The sequence below is a fragment of the Protopterus annectens genome, chromosome 6.part0, assembly GCF_019279795.1.
Source record: "Protopterus annectens isolate FY-2018-M chromosome 6.part0, PAN1.0, whole genome shotgun sequence".
Taxonomy (NCBI): domain Eukaryota; kingdom Metazoa; phylum Chordata; order Ceratodontiformes; family Protopteridae; genus Protopterus; species Protopterus annectens.
Window position 1 is genome coordinate 177,559,632 of NC_056737.1, and position 19,166 is coordinate 177,578,797.

General features: G+C 40.1%; 1 protein-coding gene across 1 annotated transcript in view; it reads left to right on the plus strand.

Annotated features, from left to right (window-relative positions):
* TMEM63C (transmembrane protein 63C) overlaps window positions 1–19,166 on the plus strand; it is a 2,716,247-nt gene that overhangs the window by 1,624,517 nt on the left and 1,072,564 nt on the right. The gene's annotated exons all lie outside the window — the stretch shown is intronic.

Sequence of the window (19,166 nt, forward strand, 5' to 3'; positions counted from 1 at the left end):
ACTAAACTATAATCAGTAACTCAAGAAAAAGTAAACAATGTAAAATATATTCTTCCACATACACCCACATTTGTTAAATTTCTTGACATTGTACAAATGACAGAAAGAAAATGGTGGTGGTGGTGGTGATGGGGGGTAGCTTGCAATGACTCCAAGTACATAAAAAGCCAAATCTGACCTGTCCATTCAACAATGTGCTAACGACTTCTACTTATGTGAATAACTGTTGACAGCTGCTGACAGTTTTGTCTGAAAAGTGGTAATGAGTCAGTGATATATTGTAGCTGCAGTTATTGGTAATGTGCTAATGACCTGCATTTCATTACTGCAAAGTTATGCATGCTCAGACACAGGTGCTAATTGCTCCACAGAACCTGTTGAATAGGCATTAATTATATTACCTTGTGCAGCTGCTATGTAACACAGAGTCATTATCATCAGTAAGGACAAGACCTGAGTAATCCAGTAAAAGACTATATCACTTAGATATGAGTCCTTCCTCCCACCAAAATTCCACACATGACCGACAAATCCAATAAAAATGACCAAAATATAGGGTAGCTCCATGCTGGTAGTAGTAGGCAAATAATTACGTTTATCTTACTCAGGCAACTACTGAGTATAATCAGAAATACACTAAGACAAGCAAAACTGTCAAATTTATCTGGCTGATACATTTACATCCAAAAAGTGAATATCATTTTTATGAAAACTCGCAGTGAACTCAGCCCCCCATTTGTTTCCATTGAGGTATTCAATGAATTCCTCCAAATAATCACTGCCGCCTTTCCATACAAGCCAACAGTCATCCAAAAAACATCTCTATATGTGTATCGCTGGCAAATGCAGGTTATGTAGCTCATTATATGTAATGTGTTCCTCAACATATCCCATATATAAATCAGCATGAGATTCACTTTTTGGATGTCAATTTACAGCGTCAACCAGATAACACATTACATACTACAGTTTATCAAAAATATCCACAATATAACAGCCTGTTACATGCCTCCAGTCTCCATCCTAAACCTACCATTAACAATATTCCTAAATCTCAGTTTTTGCGCTTGAAGAGAATTTGTTCTTCACAGCAGGATCTCACACAATCCCATTTGTATTTAGCCAACAGATTTTTAGCTAGGGGATATGGTACACAGAATGCTAACTCGGCCATGCATTGGGCCTAAAACCAATCCAGGGGTACCCTATTAGAATACAAACATAAACCCAGGAAGGAGAACAAGGATACCTTGAGAATGGTCACTACATTTGGCAGAAATACAGCCTATCTTACTGATGTTATTGACAAACATTGGAATATTTTGAAGGCCAATGAACAATTGGGAGACCTTTTGGGGGACAAATGCTCATTTTCCTTCAGGCAGGGCAAAACCTTAGGGTCCCATTTCTCTTATTACAACAAAAATTATGCATCAGGATGCCATTTATCATCAAACTACATTAACAGGGGAGAGACTGGTTGTTCTTATCCTTGTGGACACTGCACCTTCTGTAAATATGTCTTCAAAACCAAAACCTTCACCAGTAAAAATACTGGGCAGTTGTACAACATTAATTGCTTTGCTAATTGTGGAACGCATTGGGTCATATATTTGGCCACTTGCACCTGTCAAGCCTTTTATGTGGGCCAAACTTCCAGACAATTTAGATTTCGAATGTCTGAACATTTAGGGGATATTAGGAATGCAAGAGCCACCAATGCTCTTTATAGATATTCACTGGTTCATCACACGGCAAAATTTACTTTTACAGTCATTGATAAAATATCAGGCAACAGATCTTTTAAAATGGGGTAGCACAGTATATTAAACATGAAGGAAGGGAAATGGATTGTCAAACTAGATGGTTTATTCCCACCTGGATTAAATGATAAACTGTAGTGTTTTCCTTTCTCTTCATGGGTTTTGATACTATGTATGAACTATCCAGAATTCTTGGGTTGGTCCCAAGAGTAAAACAGTTGAAAAAAAGAAAAAAGAATAAAGCAGTAAATCTGTATGGAATATATTGTGTTTTGTATTGCTTTTTTGTTTTTATTATCTAGTATTAGACCAGTTTTTTCTTGGACAGGAAATGATGTAATTGGTCTTTAATGACACTGGGTATATATTGCAGTTGTATCACTACTTTATGTTATGTACCACTGATGAAAGCTACAAGCTGAAATCGGTCTGTTTTTTTGAATAAATCTTTACGATCCCAAGATGATGGCTCTTTTTGTGTTTTGTTATAGTTTGTCTGGCCTGTGCATTTACCGTACTTGCTAGCCTGCTTCTTTGTTACTATGAGTTAAAGCAGAACCTGTCATTCTAAAATCCCATATCCAGTCACAACTAAGGCTGTCTGAGAGCTAAAAACACCAATCTGATACGCACAAGAAGATAAGCAGGCTGCTAAATTCCCCAAATGATTTCAACTGACCTTCACTAAAATCTGCAGGAGCTCTGGGTAGCTCATGAAGGATGTTCCTCTGCACCACTGAACCAAAGGCTGCTCTTCCCCTGGAGGCCAGATCCAGTTTAATGCATACATACATATATACATGTGTATGTATGTGTGCAGGAGTGGCCTTGGGTCAGCTGGTGCCCTAGGTAAAAGGGCTCCATGGCACCCCCCACCACACCACCCAGTGCCCCCACCCTGGTCTGCTTACACCAAATACTGGAAAAGCACCCCTGCTAGAGTGGCGCCGTAGGTGGCCGCCTAGTTGGCCTATGCCTAAGGCCAGCTATTTATGTATGTGTATGTCTGTATGCATATATGTGTAAGTATATACATTATGTGCATGCACCAAAATGAAGCATTAACCCAAGTGACCCCTACAATAAAATGTTGCAGTATGCAAGAGCACCAACATGCAGCATTTTCCTGAATGACCCTTCTGTAACACTTCCCAGTATGTGCAATCACCAGAATGAAGCATTCACCCAAGCCAACCCTTCAGTAAAATGAAGTATGCACAAGCACCAGAATTTACTATTTCCCCAAATGGCCCTTCAGTAACAGGGCCTAGTATGTACACGCACCAAAATGAAACATTCACCCAAGCCAACAGTAAAATGATGAAGTATGCACAAGCACCAACATGAAGCATTTCCATGACAATCACACAATACAATACACAATCACCAAAAACACCAAAATGAAATATTCACCCAAGTGCCCCCTACAGTAAAATGTTGATGTATGCACAAGCACCATAATGACATATTCCCCCAAATGACCCTTCCGTAACAGTTCCTGGTAAGAACATGCTGCAGTATGTACGAGTGCCAAAACGACCCTTCCGTAACAGTTCCTGGAAGAACATGCTGCAGTATGTACGAGTGCCAAAATGACCCTTCTGTAACAGTTCCAAATGACCTGTATATACCAAAAAGACTAAAACTGAAACTAAGATTGCTGATTAGAAACAAATACATACTAGAGTTCCATAACATAGATATACAAGTTTGCATAATTTCACAAAAAAGATGGTATTTTCTTTTCTTGTCTGTTATTCTTAGATGCAAAGTAATTATTACCATACTACTAAAAATGGAAAAATTTAGGGAATATTCCGGGCTTAGGGATTTTGTATCACTGCATCTGTCAGAAACTATGCGAGCTACAGCTAGGAGTGCAAGAAGTCAGTATAGGTTGTGAGCACATATTTCCCTCAAGAATACTCGCTAAGTAAACCAGCAGGTATTTGAAATAAGTTTCAGCAGTTCAAGAAGAAAAGGATGATCCATTTACATACATTATGTTCAAAGTCAAGGAGGAATACAATTCAAACTAACTGAGGTACCTGCAAGCTGTTCATTTAAAAGCTGAGTTCCAGACTACAAATATTTACCAAATATGTCATTGTGGTACATCTATGATCTAATAATCCCCTGCATTGCACATTTTCTCCTTTCTACCCATAACCACAAAAGTTGAGTTTGAGAAAAATGTCACCATTACTACATTCTTACAAGACTAAAGGTCACACAATCAGTTGTAAGGATGTGGAACAACCTGTCATTGTCAAATACAAAACATACATGGATATGTTTAAACAGACTTTAGATTTATGGGTTGGTGCATTAGTATGTTCAATAAATTTGGAGTCTGTGTTCTGATATGAGTCTTTGAGGTTAAAACACAGGTGACTTAAAACTATAAAACCATAAAAACTGTTGACCATATTTTATCTTATACAATGCATTAATTTTCATTAAAATGAAAAAAAAAATACAGAAAACTGGCAACTTTAAATGTCTTAGATAGCCCCCGCTAACTGGAATAAAATCCTATAAGACATTTGATCACTCAAGAAATATCCCCAGTTCCATCACTATCTGGAAACCTACCTAATGGAATAACTATTAACCTTCTAAGTAGTACTGCATGGTCAAACACAGATGTAAAACAATAGAAATGTCTTGAAAACCTCATTATTTAATTTGAATACTTCACAAACATGGTATTATTTTGTGTGTGTGTGTATGTGTGTGTGTATATATATGTATATATATATATATATATATATATATATATATATATATATATATATATATATATATATATATTTAATTTTTAGTTCATTATAGTTTTGTATATATTCATTAGTTTAAACCATACAGAGCAAATACATCAACAAAAAGCAAAGGGTCCAATATTTCTCCATTAGATCTAATCCAGTACTCGATCTAACCCCATATTTATAAAGTTTTAAACAAAACTGCCAAAGAACACCATAATGCTCACCTATCCCCTTAACAGGGGAAGCCAATGAAAGTCCTAAAATAAATAATATATACATACATATATATAAGATTAGTAAGTATCACAAATAAAGCTAAATATTCAGAAGCTAAAACGTTTTCCCACATACATTGCAGCCCATCTTCCTGCGAACCCTCCTACAGAGGGACCTCAGGCCTCTAACTCCCCACCACAGATTTTTTTTTTCACATATATGATCAAACAACACAAACCAAACAGTTTGATACTCACCTTACTACCCCCTAACAATCGACTTCACAAAAAAAAAAAAATACAAATCTATTCAACCAAGCCTTAGTTTTCACTTTCTAAACGACTCACACTTTGTTATGTACATCCCAACCGTGACTCTGCAACAGTAAAACAAATGACCAATAAAAACTTGTTTACAGTACATACAATTTCTGAAATAGAACTGTAAATCTATGATTCCCCCCAATCACGCCAAGCTTTTCTTTACACATGTGGAACTTTCAGTTGTCAAACTAGATGTGCCTAGCAATTATACATATCACTAAACAAAGAATAAAACAAAACAAAAAAACACCATAAAGAATACTAGGTTGTGTCAGTTTCATTTTTAAAGTGTACCTTTTTCCCTTTTCTGTTTTGCTTTTTAATGTCAGCTGTAGGTGCCGGGTAGCTATTGGAATGTATTCTTCAGAAGTGAATTAAAATAAACATGCAGCTTTTTACATATAAAATAATGACCGTTTAATTCAACACCTTTTCGCTACTTCTGAGCTTGAGATCCAACATATTTATGGTCTTCTATTACCACTTATATTGTAACTGCTATATAATTACTTGTCATATTTCTAACAGTACTATCTATGAATCTTGGGCGGTTTGTGCAAATGGGACACGGGGAAACTAAACCCAAGCAGTTATTTATGTGAAACTATAGTCTTTGAAGATATATGAGGAATTATTGTTAGCCTTGTAATGTATGGCTGTCGAGATGAGATCTTTTGTTGGAGATTAGCTGCAGCTGCGTTTGTGTTAGTTTATGTCTGAGTGGAGAAAATTTCCTTTGTGAAAGAATTGCCAGGCAATGATGACTGTCTACGTTGGGGGAAACATTTACAGTGGTTTTGTTGTTATTACTTAGCTGCTCCAACATTTTTGTTTGTTCTTCTTTCACGAAGGATTTGTTCACTGATGTATTAGTAACTAATCAGAGTGTACTTTTCTTGTTTGTGCTTGGTTCTTCAGTAAATGCAGACAGAATTGGCTTGCTCAGTTTTACTTTCAAGTTGTCATTCATACTGTGAGTCCATTTTAACTTGTTGTAATTATAAATACTTGATCAAACTTTGCGGCAGTATTTTAATTTGCTCTGTAATGAATGGATACTTTCATTCTAATTGCTGATCTAAGTTATAGCACTTTTGACTTTCTGAAGTAGTGAAAACGGTGAATTCAAATGGAAGCACATAGGCAGAGATTATGTATGTTATGTATACTAGAAACGGACAATACAGCTCAGACTCCGCGAATGCAACAAAGACCAGACGACATGTCGGTTCGAGTATGGAAGCTCAGTAGTTCAAGGGAGCTGAAGAAGCTATCATTAACCTCAGGCTGACATTTTATATTTTAGCATACCGCCCCTTAGTCCTACTGCAAATACAATCCCGGAACTCAGTGCACTACCGCACAAGTTTTAACAACAGGACAATCCTGAAAAAGAAGAATCCGATTGGCTGCCACCGCTTGATTGAGGAAATGCACAAGGAGCTGGCTTTGCTGTAATCTGGGCAAAAGACAGGTAGCATTCAAAGCCGATTTTAACAAAAAAGTCCAATAGGACCATCAGGTAACTCCACTCTAAATCCTAAGTTGAGAAGGTAACTGACAACTTTCAGTTAGTGTCTCAACTTATTTTTTACCAATAGCTTGAAATCACGGGCTGTAAACTTACTTGTGCTGCAGGAAGGCACTCAGGTTTAACATGAAGGAATTCCTATTGTGTCATAGCGTACTCGGTGTTAAGCACAGAGGCGCCAAGGGACGGTACTCGGGGTTAATGAGTTAAGAGCCTTGGGAATTCCCAGTTTTATTAAATGAAGAGTGATTATAATTGTTCAGTGGTTATTTTGAAATTTCTATAACAAAGATAGCTGGCAAACCATGTCAGGTAGGTGACTGTGTCCATAGATTAATATTTTTTATACTCCCCATACCACAGGACTGAGCCTTATAGCTCTTCTACCTGCACATATTTGGCCTATTCATTTCACAGTAGCAGGAGCCAGGAGTCCGTGGGTAATTCAAGAGTTCTATGATCCATTCTTTCATTCCTGCCCAGGAATCCCCAGTCACCTTACAACCAAGGACTTCTTCAGAATACACCAATAAACTCAACCTCAAATATTTATAGGAAACTCCATTACATGACCCTTAATTAATCCATCATTAAGTTAAGGTGAATCATACTTGCTAATAAGTACAAATAAAAACAAAATAAACCCCCATTTTTTCATTCTAAGGCTTCCAAGTGTACAATACAGAAGGTACCTCACCAGTGGCGGGTTCAGGCATAGCCATTAGGAGACATGACTGGATGTGCCTGTATGCCTTTGTGGAGCCCTTCAAGTCTAAATTCATCACTGCTCTGTTTGATGGATCTTCCTTATTTGGCCCTAAAGTAAAGACGCACTCTCCAGATGTAAGCAAGAAAGAAAGACCTTGTCAGCCATAGGGATATGTTTTTCTACCCCTCAAGGACCCTTTTCCCAGAATCAACAAGGAGGTAGAAAGATGTGGTTCCATAAATCTCAGGGTCCTTTCCAACACTCTTGAGGAGATAGTTCTCTCAGGGGCAGGGGGGATCTCTAACGGAAGACGCTACCCATGTGGCAGAGGTGGCCTTCAAAACCAGGGTTTCTGGGATTCCTTCTTGGACAAACCCTGGTAGCGCTCCTGAAAGGTGGCCCGACAGTTGCCCTCTGGAGGCAGTTGGGGGAGGATTTGTCTTTGCAGCAAAGAACCAGGTTATCTATAACAAAATATTCCTGGATACAGAAAATTATATCCAGAGGTTATGTCATACCACTCTACTCCATTTAGCCAGGTTTCACTTGCAAATTCTGCAATGGACCCTGTCACCACAGTGGTCCATCCTTCAGCAGCCTTTAACCACCCCAGTTAAGATCATATAAACTTGCAAAATATATCTTCCTTGGTGGCTTCACTCAAACAGAGGTTGCTGTCTATTTGTTCTTTCCCTGCCCACAGCCACAGTGACCATGGATGCCTCCCATCTGGGATGGGGAGGCAGTACTTGGAAAGACCAGTCCAAATTACATGGTCTCCAAAAGAGGCCAATATGCATATCAATGGAAATGAGAGCAGCCCTCCTAGCATTGAAGGCCTTTTAAGATGCTCTCATCTCTGGGATTATATTTATTCAGACAGACAATATGTTTGTATTCCAGTACGTTAACAAACAGGGAGGAACCAAAGCAATGACAGTGTGGCAATGAGCACTTTACATACTGGGGAAAGCCAACATGATTGTGGACAAACTAAGTGGGTCTATTCTGATGCCTCACAAGCATGATCTCAATGTCAAAGTGGCAGAGAGAATTTTCCATCAATGGGGACAGCCATGCTGCGACCTTTTTGTTTCTCCCCTCAACAACAAGTGCAGCAGGTTCTCTGCCCTGATCCCTCCAAATGGGGAGTCACCAAAAGATGCTCTAGCCCATGACTGTCCTTCCTGTCTTCTCTCTGCTTACCCACAATTACTGCTCATCCACAAATTATTAAAGAAAGTGTATCAGTTGAAGAGCACAATTATCTCCATTGCACCTTTTGGCCTCATTAAATTTGGTTCCCTTTTCTCTGGCCTGATCTTCCACATCCACCCTGAATACTGGATCCCAGTACAGACCTCCTCTCTAACCCAACAGGTATGCCTCATCCAGACATAACAGACCTCAAACTGACTGCATGGTTTCTCCAGTGTCACTGATTGCTAGACAGCCCAGGCTGTACTCCCCGGTCTGTCATGTTTTGTTATCTTTTCAAAAAGCTTCTACTAGAAAGATTTACAAAAGTAAATGGAAGAGATTTGTATTCTGGACCCTTAGAAGGGATCTGGACAACTTTTCTGCCCCTGTACCAGCCATACTTGATTTTTAGCTTCAATTTCCAATGAAGGGGCTAGCTTTTCTACTATTAAGGTCCAATTGAGTGCCATTTCAAATTTCCATCTAGGTGACAATAATACTTCCTTAGCTTCTTCTAAATTAAGCAGGACCTTTCTCAAAGGAACTTTCTACCTAGACCTCCACTTCTACTTGGGATTTAACTATTTTGCTTCAGTCTCTGACCCAAAACCCCTTTGAACCCTCAGCCAGGTCAGAACTTAAGTTTTTGCCTTAGAAAACTATTTTTCTAGTCACTGTTACATCAGCTAGATGAGTATCCGAACTCCAGGCTCTATCTTCCAAATCTCCTTACCTGGTTTTCCACAAAGACATTGTGTCCTTACAGACTAACCAATCTTTTTTTCCTAAGGTAGCTTCTGAGTCTAATGTCAACCAGGTCATTAACCTTCCGTTTTTTTTTTCCAAATTTTTCAAACAAGAGAGAGTACATGCTCCATCTTTCAGATGTACATAGGTAACTTTGATTTTATCTTCATCCAACCAAGGATTTCTGGAACACTGACTAGTTGTTTATATCCTTCTCACCTAACAGATTGGACAAGTCACTTTCTAAAGTTATGTTTAACCAATTGTATCTGTTTTGTCTAGATTAAAAGAGGATTGTCCTTGCCTAAGCCTCCTAGAGCGCATTAAACAAGGTCTATGGCTGCATCCTCAGCCTTTTGGTCAAGAGCTTCTATAGATGACATTTGTGCAGCTGCCACTTGGTAAATGCTCATACCTTTGTTGCTTATTACAAATTGGATTTGGTCTCTAGGAACAGAGCTGTTTTTGGCTCCGCAGTACTATGAAATATCCTTCCATGAGGACCACCCAAGGTTCATCTAGCTGGGGAGTCTGTCCCATCAGTTGAGGAATGAATGAAAATAACATCAGATAAAAAAAGTTTTGTACTCATCATAATATTATATCTGTATTGGCCATTTTCATTCTTCTTCTTCAACTTCCCACTCTCCTACTCACCTTTCCTTTACTCCTGGTTAGGTCTAACGTTTTCAGTTTGGGAACTGTTGTTCCTTGTTTGAGCTGCAGCTGTTTTTCTAATTCTAAACCTTCTTGAGTTCTCTTAAGGTATAATCCACTATCTCCTATGGGCAGCAAACTCGATCTAAGGTGTGTTAGGTGGGTGGGGCATTATGGGTAAAGGGAGGAGCTTGAGAGTTTGGCTCCGAGGATCTGGTATAAGCGACCGAGTCAGATCTGAGACCCATCCGTTGAAGAAGAATGAAAATAGACAACACACATGTAATTCTGTGGTGAATATATAACTTTTTTTTTGTTTTTTACAGTGGCTGCATATGAATGCTATTTTTCATGGTTATCAGTTTCACTTGTGCACATGTACTGCTTTGCAGGAGACAAAACTTTCTTTAGATTGTAAGTGATCCCACCTACCAGATTACTTTTCACATTTATTTACAGAGTAAGACTTTTCCTTCAGGGGATAGCATAATATTCTATTTTAATATTCTTGATGTGTTGTACCATTGCATTGTGTTACTTCAGGATGTGATGCGTGACCTGTCAGTATAAGCCAGGTCACACCAGAACCAAGTTTCAATGTCCTGACACACCTTTACACAGCATTAATCTGTCCTGGGTATGATGCTGTTTAACAGTGCACAGTGAAGTGACAGCCTAGTAGTAAGTGAAAGGGGACCATCAACATCAGGCATTTGGCATTTAGAGGAGTTGTTTGTACAGAGCTGGTCTAGCATAGAGTACTTACCACAATCAGGATTAGGTCAGTTTGTTTCGGTAACTACCTAGCCAAAGCTGTGTGCACGTATGGTAGAGTAAGGTAGAAAAGTAGAATTTTCTCCACATTGAAGGGTGGAGTCTTTTATAAGTATTCTACCATTCTACTTTAATGTTGTAGGTATTTTATGAGGAAATTGATGACTTCATTTGAGTAGTAGTCTGTGATGTAGTAGGAGGCTGGTACACAAGGTCCGTTCTGATTTTAAGTGACTCACTTGTTTGGTATTCACAAGCAAGCTGCTTGGACCATGTTTGGCCACTGACTTTAATAAGCTTTGTACTACCTCTAAATTGAAGTACTCCACCATGTTTGAGCCAGGAATATATGACTTCAGCTATGTTTAGGTTATGCATTTGTTTCTTTTATGAAATACATTTGCATTAACTATTTTAATAACTTTCATGATGATGAGAATGCCACAGTGTTTTTTGTTTAGATTCCTGGTAGAAGAGTGCTTCTGGGGTATTAAGGCTGATGGTAGTGTTGGAACGCTGATACCGGCATTGCTGAAAGTCTAGTAAAGTGTACTGCTCTGAAGTAAATTAATCTAGCACAGAAATACTTAAAGGAAAGTAGCAGGGGTAGTTGTGGATAACAGGAAATAACAGAGGAGAGGTGACTTTAAAAGGACTATAAAGGAAATTAATTCCTGCGGTGAACAGGTGTGGGGATTCCAAGGGCAGGTACAACTGGGTGCACCTCTTCTAACCCCTCTGCTGTGTGGTAATTACTTGAGATATACCGCACTGCTGTGTGGTAATTACTTGAGATATACCGCACTGCTGTGTGGTAATTACTTGAGATATACCGCACTGCTGTTTGGTAATTAATTGAGATATACTGCATCACTGTGTGGTAATTACTTGAGATATACCGCGCTGCTGTGTGGTAATTACTTGAGATATAACACAGTGCTGTGTGGTAATTACTTGAGATGTACCGCGCTGCTGTGTGGTAATTACTTGAGATATAACACAGTGCTGTGTGGTAATTACTTGAGTAATACCACAGGGAAAGTATACAGAAGTTGTGTCTAGCCAGGGATCCTAGAGTAGCAGGTGAATTTTGAGGGAAGAGTGGCAGAAAAAGAGAAGAGTAACACTATAAGCAGCTCATATCAGCCTAGAAAAAGTGATTACTAGCCATGTCAGGAAAATACAGCTGAAGATGAAAAAGTAAAAGTAATGAATTTATGAGTGACTACCAGAAAGCAGCTGCTAGCTGAAACAGCAATAGGACAGTGAGTCCGATGGGACATTAGTATGTCATAATGGTAGTAGCTTTATTGTGTTAAGGGTATTACAGGGACAGGATCTTCCACATGAAGTCAGATGTGAATTTTTTATTTGTTAAATTTATTTTATTTATTTTACATTTGTTGACTGAGATAGTCTGACTGGATACATGTCCATTTTCAGCGGAGGCCCAGGGAGAAAAGCTCCAAACACAACATACAGAAAAAGTAATACAGGAAAAATCATAATATCAATACATGTTGGAAACAGTTTACAGACTCTTTTCAGTCAAGTAAGTTATACATTCGATCATTATTAAACTTATATAAGTATCTAAACTAATAATTATGTCACAGCTTGTATGTAGTATAAAGTACTGTTTGGCACACAATTATAGAAAGGAGCTAGTCAGGATTAAAACAAGGACATAACCAGTGTGTCTTAAAATGTTGTCTGAGACTTTTTTTTTTAATTGAGTTAGTGAGGATACTAGAATAATGTCGGCAGGAAGGGAGTTTCAAGTTTTGCCGACAGAGTTGGCAAACAGGGAGTCCCCAGTTGAGTTATTGGTTTTGAATGTTTGAACCAGCAGTCTGTTAGATGAGTGAAGTGGCCTGAGGTTACTGTAGGGGCTAATGATGTTTTTAAGTGCAGGCGTATTTTCATATTGGTTGAGTACTTTATATGCCACTATACACTTGTTGTATTGAAGTAGGCTAGGTAATTCAAGCCACCCTAGAAGATTTAGGTTATGACAGTGGTGTGTCCTAAATGCCATGCCTGTGTGCAAATCCAGCAATGTGGTTATAACAGCTAAGTTAGATTTGTTCAGATTGGTGAATAAAGGGGAGGCATAGAGAAGGGTAGAGTGTAGATGGGAATGGGCAATAGCAGTTCTAGCAAGTGGAGTAAGGAAAAGTTTAATCTTATAAAGGGAGCCATGTTTTTTATTAATAGTTTTGATAGTTTGGTTGACATGCATATCAAATGTAAGGATGTCCTTCATGGATGCATCTGCAGTCATAACAAGTGGGTTGTCCTGTCGTCAGGCAGCACTGCAGTCGGCCGGATTCCAAAGTCCGGGTCCGATGTCGCACTCCACCCGGCGTCATCTCTGGTCGAAAGCATCAGCCGGCGCCATTTTCCTCAGTCTTTCTTGCCGGACTCTTTCTTGCCTCAGCCGATGTCAGAAAAAGTTAACAATTGTTTAACCTGTGAAACAAATACCTCATAAAGATTTCCACTCTTACTGTCTGCCTTGTTTAGGCCCAGCCCGCGGGTAGCAGCCTGTTCGCAGAACAGTTTTGGCTCTGTTTTGCGTATATTATGCGTCGGATCCTCCGACTACCCAATCTACCAAAAAGAAGACCGACACAAACCGAGAAAACTGATCAAAGTACAGCTGAAACTATTCTTACAACTGAGGCCCGGCAACTCTTGAATCGACCTCAGAATCTTTACCCACTACGGTGGTTGACTTATCAGACACCATCCCTTGGATGTCTCTACCCCAGCAGCTGCTAGGCCTCCAGCAGCCATGTCCATTAAGGCGCTAAAGCAGCCAAGACTACTAAAACAGGGCCTGTTAAACCCCCACATCCAGGCCCTCTTCTAGTTCTCAAATGCTTACTTTGGCAGAAGATTTAATTTCTTTAATTAGAGGATCTCAATCTCACCCAGACAGGGCCTCTCAGCCCCCAGAGAAGAGACCTAGGGCAGAGCCCTGAGCCAGTGTCTTCTGATGATTCTGCTGATGAATCAGACATAACTGACCAGCCAGAGGCTCCCTTCTCCAATTTTGAAGATTCTGATGCTGAAGAATCCATTCCAGCTGCTTCCCCACCAGAAGAATTCTCCTTTGGGAAACCTTGCATGCCATGCGAGAACAGTTCCAATGGCAGCAACAGGATTTTTCAGACTCCAGAAAAGACTTAGGACCTTTCTGCACCTCCACAGCACAGGCCCTTAGCAATACCTCCTGTTCTCTCTGTGGTGGATGATGCTTTCAATGATGTTTGCTCCGCTCCAGATTCTTTACCCCAGCCCCTGCCAAACCAGACAGATTTTACAGGGTGCCAGATACTCATCACCACCTTTACAAGGCCCCTTGCAGACCCAGAAACTATATCCCAGGGTCCCAAGGCAGTAGCCACAGCTAAAAACCCTATTCCTTCTGAAAGGGAAGCAAGGTCATTAGACAGATGGGGTAAAAGGTCTACACTTCAGCTACTCTCTCAGCTAGAGCTTTAAACTGTCAGTTTCACATGATACAATACCAAGAGTTTATGCTTGATCAGTTAACTAAAAACTAACCACTGATGAATCTCTTGATAAGAAATATGTATTAGAGATGGTAAATAACATACAACAGGTTAGCAACCATTCCTTAAAATGTGGCTATGATGCACTGGAGGCTTCATTTAGATCAGCCATGACAGGCACAGTGATAAGAAGGCATGCATGGCTAAAGGAACAAGCTTTACCGGATCATGTTAAAGCTAAGTTGCTGGATGCTCCTATGGACAAGACAAGTTTGTTTGGTACACCTGCCCAGCAGGTTATGAAGAAAATGGAAGAAAAGGCAAAATCTGTACAAACTGTTAAAGATTTCCTGCAGGTTCAACCCCAAGGTTTAGCAGGAACTGGCCTGGCAAAGATTGCTGCTTTCCTGACTCCACAAGATTTCAAAGGGCCAGGAATAGACGTTCCAGAGGCAGAAACCAATCCAGAGGAGGTGCCTACAGAGGACGACAGTGGCAAGGTAACAACAGAGGCACAGACACAGCCACTGCCACTACATCAGCACAACCACAGTGACTTAATCCTAAATCCGCCTACCAGGGAACAAATAGCAGCTCCTCTAGGCGGAAAGTTAACCTTATTTTCAAAGAACTGGCACTACATAACAAAAGACAAGTGGATTTTACAAACCATAGATCAAGGTTACGGTTTCACTTCCACACTTTACCAGTAAAAGGGGAATGCCAAATCTACCTCCAAATCAAAAACAGAGGCTCGCCAGATAATGGAGTTAGCAAACATGAGCTGTGGAAAGAGTGCCAACAGCAGAACAAGGAAAGGGGTTCTATTCCAGACTATTCCTAGTTCCAAGAAAGGAAAAAAGTTGGAGACCAATTCTCGACCTGTCCACCTTAAATACTTACATCATTGTCCCAAAATTCAAAATGCTGACCCTACAGCAACTTCTTCCCATGCTGGGCAAGGAGTCTTGGCTGGTAACTCTAGATCTCAAGGAGGCATACCTGCACCCCATTCGACCAATCTGCAGAAGATACCTCAGATTTCTTGCAGGATCAGAGCACTATCAATTCTCAGCATTGCCCTTTGGCTTATCTACTGAGTATTCACAAAATGCCTGGCATCAGTAATCGCCATTGCAGACTACAGGAATTCAAATTTACCCATACCTGGACGACTGCCTGCTACAAGGGACAACAAAAGCAAGCTGACAACAGATTTACAAAGGGTCATTCACTTGCTACAGGACTGGGATACACAGTCAACCTACAAAGTCAAGGCTGATACCATCCCAAACAAGGACATTCTTGGGTGGACACAGTACAACAAATGGCATTCCTGACTACAGAAAAACAAAAGAACTTCCTCTTTACTTCTTGGCACTAACAAAACTGAACAAGTTAACAGCAAGAAAAGTTCTGCAGGCTTTGGGCTTCATGGCATCATGCATAATCTTGGTCCCATTTGCCAGACTACATATGAGGAAACTACAATGGTACCTAAAGAATTTATGGTCCCAACACAGACACAGCCTAGAAACAGAAATCCCACTAATTCCATGCTTAAAACAGGAGTTCCTATGGTGGGCTCAGGCATGCCAGTCAAACCCAGGCCTACCCTTTCGCAGATGTCAACCAAGCCAGCTTCAGACCTAGGATGGGGGCACACATGCTGGACAAATGCGTGCAAGGATTGTGGACACAGGATCAACTTCACCTCACATCAATAAAAGAAATGCTGGCAGTAAAACTGGCAATCCAAAAGTTCAAACCATTTCTCAAAGAGCCAGTTGATGATAAGGACAGACAACACCACAGTCATGTGGTACATCAACAAACAGGAGGCACTCATTCATACCCCTATGCAGAATGACCTTGGAGCTGTGGACCCTGGCACTCGGCTACAACATTCAGTTACAGGCAATATTTGTACCGGGAAAGACAATACTCTAGCAGACATATTAAGCAGAACCACGATGCCCACGAATGGAAGCTGCACCACATCTTCAAGACCATCTCAAAGAAATGGGGAATGCCACAGATAGACCTACATCACCTCTCAATCACCAGCTCAAAAATTCTGCACAAGGACATTCCACCCACTAGCATGGAAAGTGGACTCACTCTCCTTCAACTGGAAAGGCCTAACAGCATATGCATTCCCACCTCTTCCCTTGATACACAAGGTACTACTAAAATCAAGGAAGAGCGTCCAAGGATAATCCTGATAGCTCCAAACTGGCCAAGACAACACTGGTACCCACTACTGAAGAGCATGTCTCGGAACAATATGTGGCCAATACCCTGATGCCTTTGATGTTAACTCAGAACAACTACAGCCTCATACACCCGAACCTACAACCTTTGCAACTGACTGCATGGTACACCACATAGCAGCCGCTAATCCAGAACTTTCCCAAAGAGTTAAAGACATTATTCTTGAAGCACGCAGACTTTCAACAAGAAGGAACTATGCTGGAAAATGGAAAAGGTTTGTCATTTGGCATTTAAACTTTGTGCTAGAAAAGTTGACACTATCACCCTTTGAACCAGCAGCAACTGCAGACCTACAACACCTGTCATGGAAAACTGCTTTCCTACTGGCAATTACTTCAGCAAGGAGGGTTTCAGAACTACAGGCCTTAATGGCAGTGCAACCCTTCCTAATCTTCCACCAAGATAGAGTGTCCATGAGGACTAATCCTACATTTATGCCCAAGGTGGTATCCAGAGTGTCTTTAAACCAGGCAATCCACCTACCTACCTTCTTTCCCAACCCACAAAACAGAGGGAAAGAATACTGCATACCTTGGATCTACTTGGACAGAACAAAAAATAGCAGAAGACTGACCAACTTTTGTAGCCTATGCAACAGGAAGGGAAGGAAAAGCTATTTCCAAACAGACAATCTCCAAATGGATAGGAAATTGCATACGATACTGTTACTCCTTCCATGGAAAACCAATTCCACAGAACATAAGACCTCATTCTACAAGGGCAACAGCCACTACCACAGCCTTCTTAAAGACATTATTTACTTGGACCTCCGTGCATACATTTGCCAAGCATTATAATTTGCCTCTATATTCCAGATCCCGAGCAGGGTTTGCCACTGCTGTACTGCAGGATCCTAAACACACCATAATCTACTTTTATCCTCCTCCCTAGTTGGCTATGGTATTCTACCCACTTGTTATGACTGCAGATGCATCCATGAAGGACATAGTACAGTTTTGTACCTACCATAAATGTAGATGTCTGAACTGGATAGCATCTGCAGTCACTCTGTGGTACTCTAGGGTGTTTACCCTCCTAATAGCTAGCTGTTGGGGGAGTCTTTATGGTGTATTTGTTTGTATATATGTACATACATGCTTATTGTTGTGTTTACCTCTATCTATTTGGAAACATTGGCATCTATCCAAATTTTAGCCTGCAAGAGGGCTACTGGCATCTGGGGCAAGAAACACTGAGGAAAATACAGGACAACCCACTTGTTATGACTGCAGATGCTATCCAGTTCGGACATCTACATTTATGGTAGGTACAAAACTGTACTTTATTATCTACTATAACACCTAAGAGTTTAGTTTGGGCTTCTGGGGAGATAATGGTGCCATTATTAGATTTAATGGTAAACAATAGTGATGAGGACCTACAAGTGTGTGTGTGTGGGGGGGAGTAGCAGCTTTGTTTTGTTAGGGTTTGAGATCAGATGATGATTAGAGAGCCAATTTTCAACAGTGTTAAATATATTCTGGGGCAATGTCATTAGTTTTGTCTGGGAGGTGGCTGAGCAGATTAAAGTGGAGTTTTAGGACTGACCAATTATATAATTTGAGTTCATATTGAAAGTTGGTGAGGTTAAAGTTCCTATTATTTCTTATAGTTTTGTAGATGGGCTAGTGGGAGTTAGCCTTGTACTTAATTATGTAGGTAAGAAAGTGGTCACGTAGGTCTTTTGTACACATGGGGATGGTTATTGATAAGTATCCAGTCTAGGATACTTTCTTTGTAATTGGGTTTGCCAATTCTGGTGAGGGAGGATATGATCTGTGTAAACCCGTGTAGGTTTACATGGGTTGTAGGAGAGGAAGTCCCCGAAAACAATGGTTTCTTGTGGATAGGTACTGGATAACTAATGGAGGATGTCTTCTAGTGTGTTTGTGTTATTACCTGGGGGAATGTAGCCACAGATTATGTTTATACATTTGTTTTTGTTAATTTGCAGTTTGGTTATAAGAATTTCTGCATTATTAACCTGGGATGGTTATAAGGAGTCCTTAGTAACATTCAGTGTAGTTTTATAAAGTATAGCTACCACACCACCTCTTCTAATATGCCAGTCTAATCTGAGTATGTTGTATCCTGGTGGTAATACCTCATTATCTGTAGTTGCCAGTTTTAGCCAAGTTTCTGTTAGACATAATATATCAGGGGAGTGAACTGCCAAAAGGGCATGCAGGTTATGGACCTTATTATTTATGCTTCTAATATTTAAGTGGCAGACCAGAAATGAATTTGGGGCTCTATTTGAAGGCATTATGTTAGGGGAATTAGTAGTTCGGGAGCTAAAGTCAGCAGGTGAGGATGGGCCGGGGTTAGGGTGGATGTCTCCATCCATTCTGAGGTTGTGTTGTAAGCTATGAGTTTTAGGATTTTAATTATCAGCTTTTTATAATGTTTGTTTTTGGGGCTGATATATCTGGATCTAATAAGTTGGTAGTTTTTAGGGGTTAAAATTTTAGTTGTGAGGGGAATTGTGAAGTTTTCCATGTTTGATACTATTGGGGTGGTAGTTTGGGTCTTTGGGTAGTAGAATCATTGGTAATGTTGATTTTCATTGATGGTGAGTAGATATGAAATGAGCAGTAAAGGTAGGTGAGAAAGTAATAGCTTTGGTTTTGGTGATAACGTTGCAAATAGCTGAGACATGGTGGTAAAGTATTTAAGCAGTAAT